The sequence below is a fragment of the Berghia stephanieae genome, chromosome 2 (assembly GCF_034508935.2).
Source record: "Berghia stephanieae isolate SIO BIC M18660-M18661 chromosome 2, UCSD_Bste_1.3, whole genome shotgun sequence".
Classification (NCBI taxonomy): domain Eukaryota; kingdom Metazoa; phylum Mollusca; class Gastropoda; order Nudibranchia; family Aeolidiidae; genus Berghia; species Berghia stephanieae.
Window position 1 is genome coordinate 113,838,108 of NC_088361.1, and position 20,000 is coordinate 113,858,107.

The 20,000-nt window shown below is 35.6% G+C and overlaps 1 long non-coding RNA gene across 1 annotated transcript in view; it reads right to left on the reverse strand.

The window, feature by feature from the left end:
• LOC144963828 (uncharacterized) overlaps positions 1-20,000 on the reverse strand; it is a 181,481-nt gene that overhangs the window by 110,782 nt on the left and 50,699 nt on the right. The gene's annotated exons all lie outside the window — the stretch shown is intronic.

A 20,000-nucleotide genomic window follows, 5' to 3' on the forward strand; every position in this document is an offset into this window, starting at 1 on the left:
GTTTCTTTGTTATAGATGCTGTCTCTAGTCCATATAACATTTCTGGTCTTACAACAGATGTGTATCTTACCCTTCAGCTTTGCGGAAATTCGTTTGTCACACATAACTCCAGTCACCTTCCCCGATCAATCCAGCCTGCCTGTATCCTCTTCTTAACCTCCATCTCATTGCCCCCATCTCCTTGTACAGTTGTTCCTAAGTATTTGAATTGGTTTGTCTCTGGCACATCCTCCTATCGTATGGGTTATTCCCTTGGAATAGATCATAAAGACATCGTTCCCACTGGGGACGAATGGAAGGAATTGAATTATTATTTTTTAAAATTTATCAAATGTTCGTGTCCATTCCCCATTTTAAAGCTAACAAGCGCCCTTATTTTACCATTGAAACATACAAAAACAGAATATCCTTTTAAAAATAGAAAATTTGCAAATTTCAAATCATCCAAAATCTTCCAGCCAGCAAAAAAATATTACTCTTTAAAAAACAATAAACCAAAAAAAACAAACAAAACAAAACAAAACAAAACAAAACAGAACGAAAAACCATAAGCTTTTGTGAGATAGAATCCCGATCTGTTCACCCGCTCTTTATTAGCTATATTTTCACAGCATTTTCAAATATCATTGATATTTGGATAAATAATGACATATCATGTCTGGAGCGGAGCGACTGACCGAGAAACCTTTTAAAGTTTCCAGACCATGGTTCATACTACTCGGAAAACGTCGTTATAATATCAATATACAAAGCTCACTTTATTCTGAGTTCAAGGACCCTTAGCGATATGAAATATCCATTTTCTCATGTTAAATAATAGGGGACACTCACATTTTTCGTCGGGACATAATATGTTTCGGTGCTCTGCGATACTGAGTAAATTGTACGCAAAGAATACCACTTGAACAAGTCGCACACATTTTTACACATGTCATTTCATTTTATTTTCAATGAATTTGCTGTTTACAAGATGGCTAAGCGTGAAGAACGGCAAGTTCATTCTTAGCGAATAATAAAAAATATAATCCCCCAAACTATTTCGACTCAAGGAAAGAATGAATGAGAAGCTAATGTATTTTACATATTGAATGTTTGTCCAACCTTCGGGATGGCCAGAGTAAGTCTAAATGTAGATCGTGATGCCATTTTCGTACATTTTAAATTGTTACGTAAGTACTTGATAGTCTAAATTTGGTAACTTAAATAAGGGAAGGTCCTTTTAATTCTTATCTGTTTTTGTTTAATTAGTATTTAATTCATAATAAACCGATTTAACCTCAGGATATACCAGTTTATTTCAATACCCATTTCATTAATCTGAATAATGTGAATTCAACCAAATAACATTATTCCAGTTTTTTTTCTTCTTTAAATTTGGCATTAAAAATGTTGACATTTTACCATTGAATGTTCGCCTACAATGACATTGAGCAAGCTCCTAGATCTGAATACATATAAATATAAAAGAAGTAAGCAAAAATAAAGGTGTTCAATTACGACATTGGAGCACACTTTAAGGGAATCACCGCCTTTGATATGGATATGTAATCCGAATTCCATTGAGTGGGTGTGATCGTTTATAGAAAACCTTATGCACTCTCACGTCTCGCTGTCAAATCCTATTGGGACTTGTATGTCTTGGACACTTTTCATAAGCTTCATCTTGACACAGGCTTAACCAGTTAACCACTGACTGACGAAAATTAATAAAAAGTAATCTGTCATATTTTTATAACTTGACCAAAAAATATATTGTTAGAAAATGTGGTTATAATAAATTCCAATACAAGCAAGTTTTCATATCTATACAAAACATACTCAACAAGTTAAGGGGCGGTTTGGGTCTTTTCTAAAAAAAGAATTAATTACCAATATTGGGCGGTTTTAATCATTCTGTATCGTCATTATAGGTTAACAAACAACATTTATGGTGAAAAATTTTAATTATCTGTGTTGATACACATTTTGCGACCTAATTTGGGGGTTTGACTTAAAAAAATATAACAATCTTGTGGCAAACGTTCCACAAAAACTAATGAAGGAATGACCTCCATATTCTTCCCTCTTGTCAACATTGTACCATAGTGTGTCACCATAGAGAGATTTTACGGCTTTAGCTTATGGAATTTTTATTAGAACATTACAAAGTTGAGAATCAATATGTTATGACAAAATTGATGATAAATATTCAGAATTAGGATTATAATTAAAAATTCACATATTTTATCAAAAATATCTCTCTATGGCGATATACTACATTATCTCCGTGATAATTATGGAAATGTTCAGACAATTTCATTGAATAGATTCTGAGAAACGTTTGACACAGTATCCCATACCCTTAGAAAAATGACATATCGAGAAAATAGCAAAATAGCTTCCCGTTTTTCACACTTTTCTTACTACCTGTACCATTTTTGACCGTGTTTTTCGTGCCTTTATAGCCTACTTTAAGAATGTGGACTTCAATTATATTATTTCTAAGATAATGAAATATCATTTTCCACCAAAATCTAAAAATCAATTTTTCGAAGGATTTTCCTAATAATTAGACCCAAACCGCCCCTTACGAAAAGCGAATGTTGGCAACGGATTAATCAGTTAACTGTAGGATTCTTAAAAGACACGTGTTTTAAAATTTGGCCAAAAAACTCGTCCTTCACACACCTCGTGAGGTACTCGTATGACATTTGCGAAAAATGTGAGGAAAAGAGCCCATTTGAAGGAATCGACTTTGCGCTGCCACAGCGGCGAGAGTCAAACTAGACGTGAAGGAATATTATACAATACTATTATTACAATGATGTACAAGATTATAAAAGCAGGAAAAATGAATATCACACAAACACACACACAAACACACACACACACACACATACATATCTAGTTATCGATCAATCGATTTAAGTATCAATCTCTCTCTCTCTCTCTCTCTCTCTCTCTCTCTCTCTCTATATATATATATATATATATATATATATATATATAGAGAGAGAGAGAGAGAGAAGAGATAGATTGATACTTAAATCGATTGATCGATAACTAGATAGAGAGATAAATAATAGATAGATGGATATCAAGACGAAAGGCGGAAAGGGGGGGGGGGGGGGGGAGGCGGGGGGGACTTAAATATTTAAAAAGAATATTAGTGACTTCAACGAAAATCGCATTCCTACACGTCGAGTTATAAGTGACATAGTATCGGTAACATTATCGGGTTTTAAGACACATCTACTTTACTGTCTTCGGACTTTTCCGATATCTTATCTGTCGGATGAAATCCACTTAAAACAAGGATTATGTCGTTTTCAAGCTTGTACTCTGTAAGGTTTAAATAATCCAAAGGAGTCTTTGAAGCTCACATCTTAGGAGGGACGATCTTTCATCTTGAAGGCCTTGAACTATAGCCATATAAATCCATACTTGGAAACGACTTCCGGTAGTCTGGAGGTCCGATATTATATCTGAGGGCAAGACACACTTCAGGTGCTTTTATCAGTTGTAGGAAAAATGGAAGTCACGTCGTATTTGTTTCAATTTCTCAAACCTGGGACTTTTCATCTTGTAAGCGACTCTCAAACCTGGCTATTTGAATAGATCGATGTTTGAAAGCCTAGTTTTCCGGTTAACATTAATTTGACAAATGTGTCTATTTTAGAGTACGGTAGAATTCTTTATGTTGAAACTATGTTGACATAAATAGTCTTTCTCAGCGTACCATGAAATGGCAAAATGGCATTAATCCGTTTCCGCCAAGTCTTGATTAGACCCAACAACCTAACCGTATGTTAGTGGACAAAATTCATTTTGGAGTGGGAGGAAAGGTAGAGAAAAATTCCAGATTATTGTGGATTCAAACTCCGGCCATGTCTCTCTTTCGCTATGTCAAGTGATACACACGCCCAATGATACATTTTGAGAATATTAAAGGACAAAATATGCTCTTTGTTTTTCAAATAAATTGATAATTAAGGGATTTACAATTCTGAACTGAGGAATGTCTGTTTGGGATGGGGCACTCACCATGGAGAAAGGGGATAATTGATTCAAAATCGAAGAAAATTGGATGTCTTAAATCATCCACAAATGTGAGATAAAAAAGTGCAGGCTTTTAATGATAAGCCCAATTATTGTGCATCTAGAATACGATAATCTCCACAATTTATTTATGATAATAATAAAATTGATTTCATTCCTTGTTCAAACTGCGAGTATTTAGTCTAACCTTAAGGCTGGCACAAATTTAGCCAGCAAACTGAGTTACAATGCAGTCTTTGGGCTAATGAGAACTATGAGACAGGGGTTCATGAAGGTTTATGCAGCAGGAAAAGAACTGTAACAATGGGTTGCGAGTTGCGACCGTCCGGATAGCGTGATGGTTGACTGTGGGGCACTTGCCGTCAGATCTAACTTGGAGTGAATAACACATTATGGTCCAAACATGTGTGGCTGTCATCGTTTTATTGATATGGTTGTTGTTGTTGTTGTTGTTATACTAACCAGTTAGCTGCCGTACTCTGGAAAGACATGTATTAAAAAATGGGCCAGAAAAGTCGTACTTAAAATATCGATCTCGCGAGGTCCCAGGTTTGAATTTTTTTTGCCAAGATGAAGGTCATTTAAATTGATCAATATTTAAAGGATGAGTTTTCTGGCCAAATATTTAAATACGTGTCTCATGCCTCCCTAGAATTGGCAGTTAACTGGTTATCTCAGTCCTTACCAGCCATTCTCATGATTTTCCCCAAAACTTCACACCCAACTAACACAAAAAATATTTTTTATCATTGAAACGCAATAGCAGTAAGTTACTGCGATAAATCAGTTCTTTAGCAAAACATACTCTACAAGGCACTGTTCATTTTCTTTAAATTTTATGATGTACAAGAGAAATTTGAAAAAGAAATATTTTGATTGTATCGTAACGAATGTGACGATTTTCCTATAGTTGGTAAGGAGAGGGTTAAATTGCTCAGCACATGGAGTGAGTTATTTACAGATTGCAAATATTTCATTGATTGATGTACGAGTAACATTGGATTCATTTAAATACGGAAGGCATTTTTAAAACAAATTGTCTAGAACCCCAAACTTCAGATGTTAGTTAATTCTTGAAATTGAGCGACAAAATGGATTATAGACGTATGCTCCCCCTAGCAAGCGTATTAATTGGACTTCTTTCTTTGTATAACGATGAAGCAAAAGTCGGCAAAAAATCATTATGAACAATATGATATGAAGCTGTGACAAATAAATGTCTAAGGTTCGCACGGAAAGACAACAAGACAAAGGGTGATAAATTATTTATAGACTTGTGGAAATGATCTCTTTTTTAACAAAATTCTCAGCTCCGGCTTGGTTATTGAGATTTTAATCTACTTGCTAAATGCCGAGAGGATGGAAATTCAAAATCAGATTAAGGCAAGTATTCCAGACAGAAATATCCAGAAAACCTTGAAGATTTCCAAAAAATAAACCTATCGTTCTCATGATATTTTAGCAAAAGCAAAAATTATTAAACCGAAAAGTGACACCACTTCCATTAGTTTTGGATAGAATAATAAGCAAATTTAAGTTTATGAAACTAAAATCACCTTCATTAATGAGCGCGATTATTTTAACTCAAATCTTATGAGTTTAGAATTTAATCTTAAACAACCCTTTCATCCCGACATAATACCGTTATGAGACGATTGGTCACCTACTATTTAGAGAGATGTTTTGTGACGGAAAAAGGAGAAACGAAAAATATCCTCAAATCTCAAGTCAATAGTCTACATTGTTCTTAATTCGGATATCACTTCACTTTCAAATTAACATTTTTTGTTACGTTGCAACCAAGCCAATCCATCAATAGTGGACTGGTTAATAGATTTCGTCTGATAAGTCACGCCCCTCCCACTTCTATTTTGTACTTCATGAAAGGACGAATTGTAAAGAGACGAAAATTAATTTCATTCAATGGTCGGGTCTCATTCTTTTTCAGAATTGAATTAGATGTAAGACGTTCTCATTGTAATTTTCTCCTATATGATATTCAAAGGCGGAATTATAAGTGCCTTGATTGATCGCACTTTTTGTCTATTACACTTCAGAGGAACTGGGCGCGTGTTACCCTGGCCAAGTCGTTATATCCCAGACAAATAAGTTCTGCTTCTTACTTCTTCTTTTTCTTTCAAATAACTGGAGTGACATTTTCAGGTCAAACAATAAATATATGTGGTTTTTGTTTGCTGACTCGGAAACCAGAGAATGTTGAAAACGACATAGATATAGTCATGGCGAGCACAAACAGAATATTGAGAATAGGAATCCCTTAAATGTGGTCAGAATTTCTATATCACTAGAGTGCCCATTGAAACGGATTTGATTAACATTGACAAATGGCCTATAATAACTCGGATGAACTTGATTTATCACTTCAATGATTAACATAACAATGAATAAACAAGACCCATTTAACCTTCGTTCTCAATTCTTTGTAGATGCTTTATCGATAACAAGTTTTAGGAGATAGTTCTAAAAGAGCCTTAAGTATTCAATGCAATTTTAAATAATGAAATTATTAACTTTTTTGTTGTTGTTTCATCGCATGAAACATACCTTAATCCCTGTTTAATTTGATTGAGTGAGTTGACGTTTTTGATACACTTCAGTACCCTGAGTGAACGTGGCTAAAAATATTCAAGGATACCAATCGTTGCATTTAAAGGTAAACAGGAACTGCAATATTCTTATTGGCCACATAGTTTGCAAGATCATTGTGAGTGGACTCTGAGGCCGATTCAGAGCAGTGGCCTTTACAGACCGAACCTTTGACCACAATAAGACCTATTTTCTCAAAACCGAAATGGATCGAGATGAACCTTATGCTAAATAATCCATCAAAGTTAAAATGATCAAGAATATGCCATCTTGGTTTCTAGTACTCTAAAATACTATATTTATTCTTAAAAAAGACCAACCCACCGCCCCAAAACAAACAAACAAAAAACAAAACAAAAACAACAAAACAAACAAACAAAACAACCCCTCTCAAAGAACCAAACCAAAAATTCAAACAAACCAAAAAAACAAAAAACAAAAAAAACAAAAAAAAAATAAAAAACTAAACAAATAAAAACAAACAACCCCCCCCCCCCCTTTCCAAAAGAAAAAAAAACAAAAACAAAAACAAAAAAAAACAACAACAACGAAACATAAACACAACTCAAATTTTAGCCCCTCAATTACCCAGATATTACTCTTTGAGACAAGGGGTCATAAATGAGGAATTTTTTATTGGTGCTGAAAATCCTTAAATTTCTTTCCACTGTTTCCATCGTTAGTTTAGTTAAAATATATTAGTCAACAAGAAGAATAAAACGAGAAAACCAATATTAAGAAATATTTCGTTAAAGACAAGGGTTCGCAAAATATGAGTGTGTCATATTCGTTAGAATGGTTTCATTCATTCATTTCATTCATTCATCCCATTCATCTGAGGATCGTCCCGGGGGGGGGGGGGGGATTCATGGGATGCAGCTCTAACCACTTTCCGCCATTCTTCTCTATTGTTGGCCTTCTCCAAGAGTTCTTCCATCTTCACTCCTGTCCATTCCTTGATATTGTCCATCCAAACTTTCCTTTGTCTTCCTCTTCTTCTTCCTCCTTTAAGGGTACCCTCTATCACCGTTCTGTGCAGAACTTCATATGCCTCACATTGTGGCCAAACTACGACAGTTTCCTTCTTCTAACTGTGGTAATGAGGGGCTCCTGTCGTCATGAACAATCTTGCACTTATTCCAGTACGTCTTTATTGGTTCTGTGTTCTGTATACGTCACCCGCAGGAGTTTTTGACAACTATTCATCTCAAAAGCAGAGATTCTGCGCTCTAATTCCGTAGTTAATGTCCATGACTCGCAACCGTATAGTAAGATGGAAAGTACCAGTGAATTGCAAAGTTTAATTTTGATTTCTAAATTGATTTGACTTTACCATATTTTTGTCATTCTCGTTAGTGTTGCTGTTGACATTCCTATTCTTGCCTTAATCTCAATTGTACTGGTAGCGTCCCTTGGTGACAGATGATATATTGGAATTATGCGACAAAATGAGAGAACTGAAGAGAGACACAAACCGTGATGAAGAATCCAGAATTGAGTATCTACAGGCAAATGCAGAAGTCAGGAGATAAATGCGCAAAGCAAAGGAAAGATGGGTAATAGGACATTGCAGAGACATTGAGATGCAGCACGGGAATGTAAAGAAAGCCTATGATATCTTGAAGATGTTTACAAAAAACAAGTAGACCAAAAGCTAATGTAATTGAAAACAGCAGGGGTGCTCTACTTAACTTACCCAGAAAGAGGATTTCATGAACCGATGGACAGAATACTGCAAAGGGCTGTATAACATCGATTTGAGACCAGACCCATCAGTCTTGACTGAGAACAGAAACACACAAAACCCAGACACACCAAGAATAACGAAACATGAGGTTGAGCAGCAATCCGGGGTTTAAGCTCCTACAAAATCCCTGGAATAAATAACATTTCAGCAGAACTTTAAAAAATGATGGAGAGGAGACAGTGGAGGCAATGGCAATTTTATGCCAAAAGTTAATGAACGAGGCAAGGTGCCCAAAAGACTGGACACAACCCCTGATTATTCCTGTCCCAAAAAAGGAGATTTGAAAACGTGCACTAACTATAGGAGCATAAGTCTCATTAGCCACCAAGTAAAATACTTCTGAGGGATAATACTAAACAAGAGTGAAATAAAAAACCGAAGATATCCTGGCAGAAGAGCAAGCTGGTTTTCGAGCTGGAAGGAGCACAGCACAATAAGTCTTCAATAACATAATTCTGACAGAGAAATTCTTTCAACACCAAAAAGCACTATTTCACAATTTCATAGGCTTTCGGAAATCATTTAACAGGGTATGGCATGGCGGTTTGTGGGATACACTACGCTTTAATGGTTTCGAAGAGGGTCTTATCCAAATAATTGAAGCACTGTATAAGTGACAAGTGACAAGTGCAGTTCTCAACAACAACGAGCTTGGTTAGTTCTTCCGAAAAAATGTGGGCGTTAGACAAGGCTACATACTCTCCCCAATGCTCTTCAACCTCTTCATAGAGAAAATTGTGAGCGAAGCTCTTGAAAATAATCAAAGCCCTGTATCAATTGGAGGACGAAAATTGAGTAATTTGCATTTTGCTGACCTCATTGCTGAAAGGGAACGGGAACTACAAGATATAACTGACTCATTTGTACATAAAGCAAAGCAATATGGCGTGGAAAGAAGTACAGAAAAGTCTCAGATACTGGTAAACAGCAGAAATTTCAATTGATAATGAAAAACTCAAGGAAGTGTTAACATTTAAATACTTGGGTGTCAGTTGGTTTACACCTACGTGTGCTTATTTGCAGGTTTGCGACAACCCAATTAGTTACGGTCTCATTGTTGTAATGCAAATACTCTTAAACCAGCGCATAATATATTCCACTACAACAATGTTAAAACGAGCCTATAATGGTATCCAGTAATCGGACCTGAAAATATGTTCACGTCGGGCTACACCAAAATTGAAATTGTTTTTGATTCTTTATTTGAAAATGTTTGGACATGCTTGGCAATATCTACCTCCTCCATAGATTTATATCGACTCCTTAATACCTCTCGCTACATAAAACAAAATAAACTGACAAATATGAAACGCAAGTAACGTGCAGTTTTATTACAAGATCACGCCTCTTTGCTATACAATCCATCGCTGTTTTACTGTTACTATAATCTATTTTATGATTTTGTAATCTCCATAACACGTAATTTGCTTTTGAAATATTCGAGAAGACTCACTAGAGAATTGAATTGCTGAGTGTAATGGAATGAGATAAGTTTTACTTTTATTTTATCTTTTTAAAATATAGCCTTTATTTCCTTATACATGTTATTATAAAATGAGGAGGTGATTTTGAAACCCTGCTAACTCGCTTTTTCGTCAATCAGAGAAAACTGGAAATATTTGGCATTTATTTAGTGACTTAAAGAGGGAAATGCTTGTCTTTTATTTAGTGACTTAAAGAGGGAAATACTTGTCTTTTATTTAGTGACTTAAAGAGGGAAATACTTGTCTTTTATTTAGTGGCTTAATGAGGGAAATATTTGTCTTGGTTGCCTTATAGAAAATACCCAGGGTAGTTTTGAAACTTAGAAATGAATCTGGTAATTCAAAGGTATCCTATAGATGTGTACATAGGAGTGCACGTCGTATCCAATATATTGCTTGAGAGTGGTAACTCATTTTCTATCGGGATCGACCAATAACCAACAACCAATAAGAAACAACTTCGATAGCATAATAATAATATAATGTTTGTTATTTTATTAGTATTACCTTTTCTTTGGGTTTCATGTTTTTTGGTTACCTGGTAGATAAAAAACAAGGATAATGCGCGGGGCTCTTGTTCCAAGGACCATGACTCTAGCATCGACACCCTTGAAAATAAACAACAAATTGTTATGTTCTACGTGATTCCGGTAACGTTCTTATATTCTGGTATAATTAAATGCCAACATCAAAGGAATTTGCAATGTCTTAATAACCGATAAAGAAACAAATTTCATCTTTTAGATTCACAATGTTTCTTTTTCTAATTTAAGACTGCATAGAAAGTATCAGGCACATCTGTCAGACGATCGATAAGAGATTTAACAAAACTCGTGGTTGAATTTTGAAACAAAAGGACTCTTCAGCTCAATGGATTCTAATGGTCACAAACCGAGAGTAATTGTGAAAATAACTGTTGCATGTGTTGCAAACACCATTAAGCGAATGTTTTACTTAGAATAGTTGTCCATTATCAGAGTTTTGTGTATGTTGTCCTTGATTTAAGGGATCTCTAGTCTTTTGACCCAATTCGGACACTGTGTGTTCCAATTCTAACACCCTGTTGTGATAAATCGGACACCCCTTTGACAATTGAGACGCCCATGTGTCAATTGTGACTCCCTTTCTAATATTGACATGTCTCAAGGACATTGAAAAACTCATCCATTAGCGTTGGTTACGATCCTTTTCGCACCTAATGCAACCGACCAAGTAGACTAGATAGCCTAAAAGGTATTGTATTAAAAACGAATAACTCAGCTTTAAAGAAAAAAAACCCAATCTTTTATGAACTTCTTTTACTCATGTTTTTATTACAATTGTTTATGGTACACCTAGAAGTTTAGTATTCATCTAGACTAGCCTATTTAGTCAAGTGAAATGCACTTTACAGTTTAACTCAAACCTGGTGAAACGAGGGGTCCCAAAAGCTTAGTTGTTAGAACACTAGATTCACATACAAAGGAACCAGGTATGGATCACAGTTAGTTTCAGTTAAGTTTTTATTTTGACTCTCATGTCCACTCAGAAGTAATTGTATAGCTGACCGTAGAAATGGTTGGGTAGATGGGTCTGTTACATCAAGCGGAAAGTATTTCGCGACAGACGTACGTCCTATCCAAAAGATGACAAGCAATAGCTAATGTCTTTTAGACAGTATGGTAATCGGGATAAACTCTGGCTTCATGAGTTTTATAGCTCTTAAGTGCTACTTTTTAAAATGAAAAGATGGATATTTTGGTTACAATTCTAATACTAATTCAAATTGATTGTGTCGAAGAAACCCATTTTTTATTCGGAAAAATCTTCAAATCAACTGATAAAAACTTTTGGAATTAAAATTGGAAACAAATAAAACAACAATAACAAAACAAAGAAAATGGGGGAAAAAAACCGTGTCTGAATTGGAACAACTATGTGTCCGAATGACAAGTGGTGATTTGGGTGGCAAACGTTTTCAAGATCTATTCAAATCAATAAATTAAGAAAAGAGGCATCGATATACTGAGTTTTTGGTTCCAGATGATGTTTGACGGAACCATTAAAAAAAAAAGTAAAATCCATTTCAGTTGTACGGATTTATATTGCAAATGTTGCTGCTTTATATTACTACTTCGACTGTAAGTTACATTGAATTCGAGAAAAAGGGATGGGAGAAACTCGTACCGATACTCCGAGCGAAACAAAGATTTAAAGAAACAATATATTTAGTTAAATGACAAAGAAAAGGTCTGAAATTGGCTTAAATTTATCATCCATTTATTTCAGGCTGTATTAAATCTGAACCTAGCTCCATGCCATAATTCTTGTTTTAAATGTCGTGGTTAAAATAGACGGTGAATGCGATGGGCTGTCCGAATGGGAACTTGTCTAAAAGAAAGGATGTTATTTTTCACAATTTGAGTTTTTTTTTCAAAGGATGTGAGACAACTATTTAAATAGATTATTCTTCCACCTTTCCCTCCTCCTCTTCATTCCCCTCCTCCTCCTCCTCATCATTATCATCATCTTCTTCTCCGTTACCTTTTTCTTCTTCTTCTTCTTCTTCTTCTTCTTCTTCTTCTTCTTCTTCTTCTTCTTCTTCTTCTTCTTCTTCTTCTTCTTCTTCTACCTTTTCTTCTTCTTCTTCTTCTTCTTCTTTTTCTTCTTCTTCTTCTTCTTCTTCTTCTTCTTCTTCTTCTTCTTCTTCTTCTTCTTCTTCTTCTTCTTCTTCTTCTTCTTCTTCTTCTTCTTCTTCTTCTTCTTCTACCTTTTCTTCTTCTTCTTCTTCTTCTTCTTCTTCTTCTTCTTCTTCTTCTTCCTCGCTATTATCATAATTTTTAGCTTAACTTTTTGAAATTCAAGTAAAAGTAAATGTCGTCATTAAGAAAAGAGAATTTTGTAGTTTTTGAAATAAAAATAAACTTAATTTTCCTGATCCTGACCATTTACTTTTTTATTTAATTTTCTTCATCAAGATAGCTCATTCCAGCATAATACCAGGCTGACGAGGTAGGCACCCTTTTAGACTCCAAAAAAGTGGTCTTTCTGAATCATAGGCCCATGGAGCGGAGTTTATCCCGGTTTCTATAACGTGAAACAGACAATAGCAATTGCTTGCTACTCTTTGGATAGGACGCTAGTCTATCTCAAAGTACTTTCGCCAGATCTAACAGACCCAGCTACAAACTCCTTGCTGGGTGGAAACGGAGGTCAGAAAAAATCTCGATTACACCTGGGATCGATCTTGGTCTTGTGAAGCGAGTGCTCTATCAATTGATCTATTGGGACCCTCTACACAACAAAACCTTGTTATAAAACCTCACACAAAAGTGGAAACTCTATTACATAATAATTTGGAATTTAAGACATGCCAATGACAACCCAGTACTTAAAATGCCATCAAAAATAAGTGAGAACAATTCATAGAACAGTATTTGAATTGCTAATTTTTAAACATGCAAACCAAAACTTTTGTTGTATAGATAGTATGCACTTGGCTAAGAAGTTCACAACATTGCCATCCGGAAGTAAAACTGGCCAACACACAAAACTGTGGGCAATCTTGAAGGTTTATCGTCTTGTTAATACAGTTTAGTGAGAAGTACTCATAAACGCGGATGGCAAAAAACAATAACAAAGACACGAGTGACGTCATCTTCGAACTATCTATAAGTTCACGACAATGTGTTGACATTGGGCAAATGTAACAATGAAAGGGTATAAAATACGAGACTTTGGAAAAAAAATGTTAAAAACATTAGGCTGTGGTCTCGTCTATGTTTATTGAAACATACACGCACCACTCGAATGTCTACACTAGAATGGGCATGATCTATATTAACTTTCCATGTGCTCGAAGTCATTGGTCGTCACAATAGTGAAAAGTGTTCACAGCTTTTTAAATATCTATCATCACGATTGGTCATTTGATTCAGCTTGACACATGGGTATGTTTAAAACATTTGTAAACAAAGCAGCGTGTTTACATTTGTTAAGAAATATCCCACTCGTTGGACAGCAACAAATCACGTGATTGATGACTCGGTTGGACGAAAACATGAATAAAGATCGTTCCCATTAATGATTGTCAGCAACTTGGGCAATATTTCTTGGATTCGTCTCATTAGATATCGATCAAGTTGTTCTACTCTTAGATTTTAAAACAGAAAAGAAATCCCATTGAGAATGGAAATAGATTGATAGGATCTGGAGTAGAGAGTTTCATACCATTAGTGTCCCTTGACGATTATCAAACCAAGTACAGGGATTAGAAATGTTGGGGTTGAAAAATAAAAGGTTTATCTAATTTAATTAGGGATTTTTGTAGAATTGGGATGTACTAATAGGGAAATTATTGAATCTATAAAACATCGTGTTGTAGTGAGAGACAAGACTGCGATCATTCCTTTGTTGTATTGATTTGATAAATACAAGTTATGCACAAATCTTTAGTCGGTTTTGATCACCATTTTACTATGTATTTACTGCTGTTTTTAAAATAAAGGTTAAAAAGAAAAAAAAAGAAAAAAAAAAAGAAAACGATTAGACTAGAAGGAAAGATTGACTGTAGGTATCACTTCAATTCTGGTCTTTGTTCTGCTTAGATCAATTATCTCATTGATGATAAGGAAGAATTTGAAATGACTTATAATTACTCAAGAAAATGAAATTTGAACCAAAGATGATAATTGGTGGTTTTTATTCTTGGGGTAAGTATTTAATCGATTAACAGTGACTTTAGTTTACATCTTGGATATAAAAAAACCCACGAATATTGACTATCTAATTTTAGAAGACTATGGTTTCAAATACGCCGGCCAAAATGTTTCAGATGATTCTATGATTCAGAAAGATCCCTTTTTTTTGGAGAGTCTTTATGATGAAACTAGTGGTTAGTGCATTTGAAGTTTTGTCTAATATTCCAGTATTCAAGTAATACCTCATCTGCCACTTAGGCTTTAATAGCCTCCACCACGGGGTGTAACAGTGAAACCGAAAGGAATAACTGGATGTTTATGATTCCCTTTATTCCTGTCATGAACTTGACCCACTCCATGACTGCAGTGAGCACTATTCACTTTTACCCTATCGTCTGGTGAATACTATTCACTCTCCGTGACCATTTTACCTTTTTTCCTCTTTCTCTCCTTCCCGGATTATTTTATCTATCAATTTTTCTCTCACTCTCCCTTTTCTTCTCTATCTTCCTTCCATTATTCTTCTTCCTCTCAATACTGATTGGTTAGAGACAAACGCAAAGTAAATCACAAGACTAGTTCTAACCTAATGGGCATGAACTATATATTAACTTTCCATGTGCTCGAGGTCATTGGTCACATTGCAAAATGTACTCAAATAACCCACTTCGTGAAAAGTGTTCACAGCTATTTAAATATCTGACATCACGATTGGACATTTGTTTCAGCTTGACAAATGGGAATGATGGGTATGTTTATAACATTTGTAAACAAAGCAGCGTGTTTACATTGTTAGAATATCACGTTGGCCAAAATCATATAGATATATGCAGATGACGTCACTAGCCTTGTATGTTTTGCCATCGCGTTTGTGATTGTTCTCCTAAATGCTAACCAACATAAAGTCATGTTACACAGAGTTGTGTTTGGTCTTATACTCGGATGCAATGTTAACTCCTTGGAGCGCATTATCTATGATGAACTGGTGGGGAAAACATGAACAAAGATCGCTCCCAGTCATTCCGTCCGTAAACCTTGAGAGCCAAGATGTAGCATGGGGTGAGAAAGAAGAAACACAAAAACAAAACATCTTAGATATGGATGTTATTATTAATGATTATAACGTGTTATAATTCAAGTGCTGTATTTTGTGTGTGATATGTTACTTTAATTTTGTGCTTCATATTATATTGTGATTCATAATGGAAAATTTGATGCCTTTCGTGTAAACATCTGAAGAAGGATGGTCTCGGTTGCTATAACAATATATGTATATATATATATATATATATATATATATATATATATATATAATATGATAATAATAATAATAATGTTAACAATTATGATGGTATTCATCATTATAATTAGCATGATAATTAGAATAGTAATAAACAGTTATATAGAGCATCTCATCCATCACCGGGTAGAGGTCCGATGAGCGCAATATGATATTAAAATATTTTGTAAACACACACAGGACTGGAACAGGTTCCTCTTGGGTGAAAATTCTACAACCCTGTTCTATTGGCTGAGCCTATAAAACTCGCCGCCATCACTTCGACAAATTGTTACGGCCCTGAAATAACTTGCCCCCATATTTTTCAGCCCGTATAATCTTCATAGGCTCATGGTAGAACAAATTACTGACAACTGAAACAGAACACTGTACCCTGCCAACGGACTGCCAATCGTTACCTGGTGTGACCACTTGTTTGTGCTGCCCTGTCAACCAAGGAGCAAATGCGACCATAAGACGCAGATCCACCCACAGTCCACAACCACTGATCTAGGAGAAAGTTAAGACACGCCAAGACCCATATTATATATAATCAACAGGGGCAGTAATGAAAGAACCCTAATTCCTTTTGTTTGTTTGTATATTATATTTGATCCTTTAATTTTTTATATTAGATTTCAAAACCTGTTTTCCTCTCAGCGTGAGTCATTATAGTTCTCTTTTTTTTTTGGTGGGGCCAGAATTTAACTGAGTACATCTGTACTGACTTAGCAACAAGCATCATAATTCCCTTCATTAACTCTCAAGGGGAAATTTGTCTTCAGGATCTATTCCAAGGGAAAACTAGAATAATCCAGGCGTCAGCCGCAGTGCAGCGCCACAAAGTGAGGTAAGGTAAGGTGACTTGCTCAAGGTCACACAGCGCAGCGGGGTAGTCGAACTCGGTACTTTTCGGCCACGCTGCCCAAAGGACACTTTTAAAGAGGCCTGATCTAAGAAAGATTTTTCAATCAGAACAAAGTACACTGATGGGAACCCAATAGATAGAACGAAGATTTCGTCACTCCTGTCTTTGCTATTGTTTTTTGCTATCCACGTTTATGAGTACTTCTCACTAAACTGTATTAACCAGAGTATAAAAGTTCATGGTTACACATAATTTTGTGTGTTGATCCGTTATACTTCCGGATGGCAATGTTGTGAACTTCTTAGCCAACTGTATACAATCTATATCGGTGACAAGGAAGCGTTTGTAGATAGTTCGAAGATGACGTCACTCAGGTCTTTGTTATTGTTTTTTGCCATCCGCATTTATGAGTAATGCTCACTGAACTGTATTAACCTGACTATAAACGTTCATGGATACACACAGTTTTGTGTGTTGGTCCGTTATACTTCCGGATGGCAATGTTATGAGTTTCTTAGCCAAGCGCATATTTTCTATAGATAGAATGCGCTTGGCCAAGGAGTTCACAACATTGCCATCCGGAAATATAACGGACCAACACACAAACTCTGTGTAACCATGAACTTTTATACTCTGGTTAATACAGTTTAGTGAGAACAACTCACAAACGCGGATGGCAAAAACAATAACAAAGGCCTGAGTGACGTCATCTGCATACTATCTATAGGACTTCGAAAATCCTCTCCTTCTGATGATACCAAAACACCATGCTTCACACTAGGAATTTATCACAAGGACATTCTCATCCATCCCAAAATCCATTCATGAAAGGAGGATCTCGTATGCCATCCATATCAAATCCCCCGGTAATGCTCACACAGCAAAACACAGCAAAATGGGATAGACATTTCTTTCGTTTACAAATTCTCCCATATTATTTTGGATTTAGATTATTTGAAAGCTCTCTAGAATGGATTAAGTTCTATTTATTTGTTTGCTTTCCTTCCACAATATCGATAGAATATTCATCACGTCATGAAATTCTTCCTACAAACCGGATGGAATGTTTTATCCTTTAATTTCGTTGCAAACAATCTAGATATATTTTATAACAATTATAACGTATAAAATCATAAAAATTATTATAATATATTGTGCGTCCTGTGGTTCAGACTCAAATTTTGGCCTGAAGGACCCTCGTTCGAGTCTCGTGGGGTGGCGCAAAACTGAGTCTTTGCAAAAGACTCCTTAGTCAAATTTCTCACAATTCCATGTCTAAAATGCGTGCCTTGCCGGTAACAGCATTGTCTTTGTCGGAACAAAATAATAGTAGCGCGTCCATAGGCGTCCTGTCCTGTCTTCTCAATAATGTCCAGTTTTGCTGTTGTTTTGAGACCCCATTTGATCACATGATTTGGTGGTTATTGTGCCACACGTTTTTATGATAATTATATTTATTTGTTCTATAATAAAAGAGAAACATCTCGAACCAACGTGCACTACTCAAATGCAGGTCTGATAACCCAAATTGTCATGGTCTTATTGTAGTAATGGAAATATAATATAAATTGTTATCAAGAAACTCAATATCAACGAGTATTCAATATTCTCTGACATGTCGCACATAGAGAGTGAGAGTAAAAGAAGATATATCGGAGGCCAGGAACCTCAAAGACGGATTCCCGCAAGGTTCTGTATTAGGACCTATCCTCTTTACATTATATACGCAGCCACTCACTAAAATTCTAAGAAAATATAATATCAGTTACCATCTGTACGCAGACAACACACAAATATATCTGGCATGCAAGCAAAATGATCTAAATCAACCGTTACTTACCATCGAAAAGTGCTCTCATAAATAAATTATAGTTGATTGTTGAAAAGACTGAAATCGTCATTCTAGGTCATCTCGATATTACAAATTCTATTGGAATTACCAAATGTAGGAAACATAAATGGCTCGATTCTGCAAAGTTCACCCGCTTCTACAAATCTCGGCATCGTAGCGGATATATCATTAGACCCGCACATAAAATATCTCTCTCAATGCCTAAATTTCCAACTCAACAGAATTGGTAAAATTATAAACTACATAAATACAGATGTGACAAAGACCTTGATTACATCATTGGCTCTTCCAAAACTTGACTATTGTATCTCTCTCTTTTTGAGCCTCACCAGTAGAGAATACTCAGGCTGCAAAGAATTCAAAAGAATCCTGCAAGATTAGTCCTTAAGCGACCTTTGCTATAAGAGCTTCATTGGCTTTCTGTTAAGGGGCACATACTGTACAACGTTCTGTTATTGTGTTTTAAATGCCTTCACACCAACCAGCTTATCTTTATGATAAAAAAAAAAAATTAATTATGCCCTTTCCGCCACGACACCATAAGATATCGTCGCCTAGGCATTCCAAGAAGGAATATAGATAACTCATCAAACAATATGTCTGATGTCAGAAGGAATCACCCATGTTGTCCAAGTGAGCAAATTGGGGGTTTATAATCTTGCTCAAGGGTAAAAACGAAAGTGCCTGAAGCAGGGCTCGAACCCGGGTCGTTCCGGGTCACAGTGCATTGCCTTAACCGCTGGGCCACTTCGCCCCCCGCCTTATCTTTATGACAAATTAGAGTTATATACACCAACCCGATCTCTTCGCTCGTCATCCTATGGAAAATTGCTTGTCACCCAAGGAAAGAACTATTACGTGTCGTGTGGAGGACCGTCCTTTTCTAGAAACATCCCTCTGGAACAAACTTCCAAAAAAAAAATGCGACATTTTTCATCGGAAGATACGTTTAGAATGCATTTTAAGACTTTGTTATTTTCCAAATTGAATTGTTGATGCCCCTGTAAAGCGATCTGAGCACGTCCTTGTGATATGGAAGAGCGGTCAACAAATATAATAATAATAATAATAATAATAATAATAATAATAATAATAATAATAATAATCATTATTGTGGTATTAATAAGAGAGGGAATCTCTGTTTTAATGCACCTAGATCCATTTTCCCCCTTAGGCGAAACACATGCATTAAAGCATCAAAATATTTGATTCCAATGGGTTACCCAGGAATGTTTCGGTATTTTGATTCTTAAAGCGATTATTTAGTAAGAATATTAGTAAATTGAACTGTTTTATATAACACAATATCCACTTAACCTGCTCAAAGCGCTTTGCAAATGTCTCTGACCAACAACAACACGTAACATGTAGAACGAGACATGGCGCCTATAAGGCGATATCATAAATTTTCTCCAATAAAGATAAAACTGTCAACGGTTATGTCAT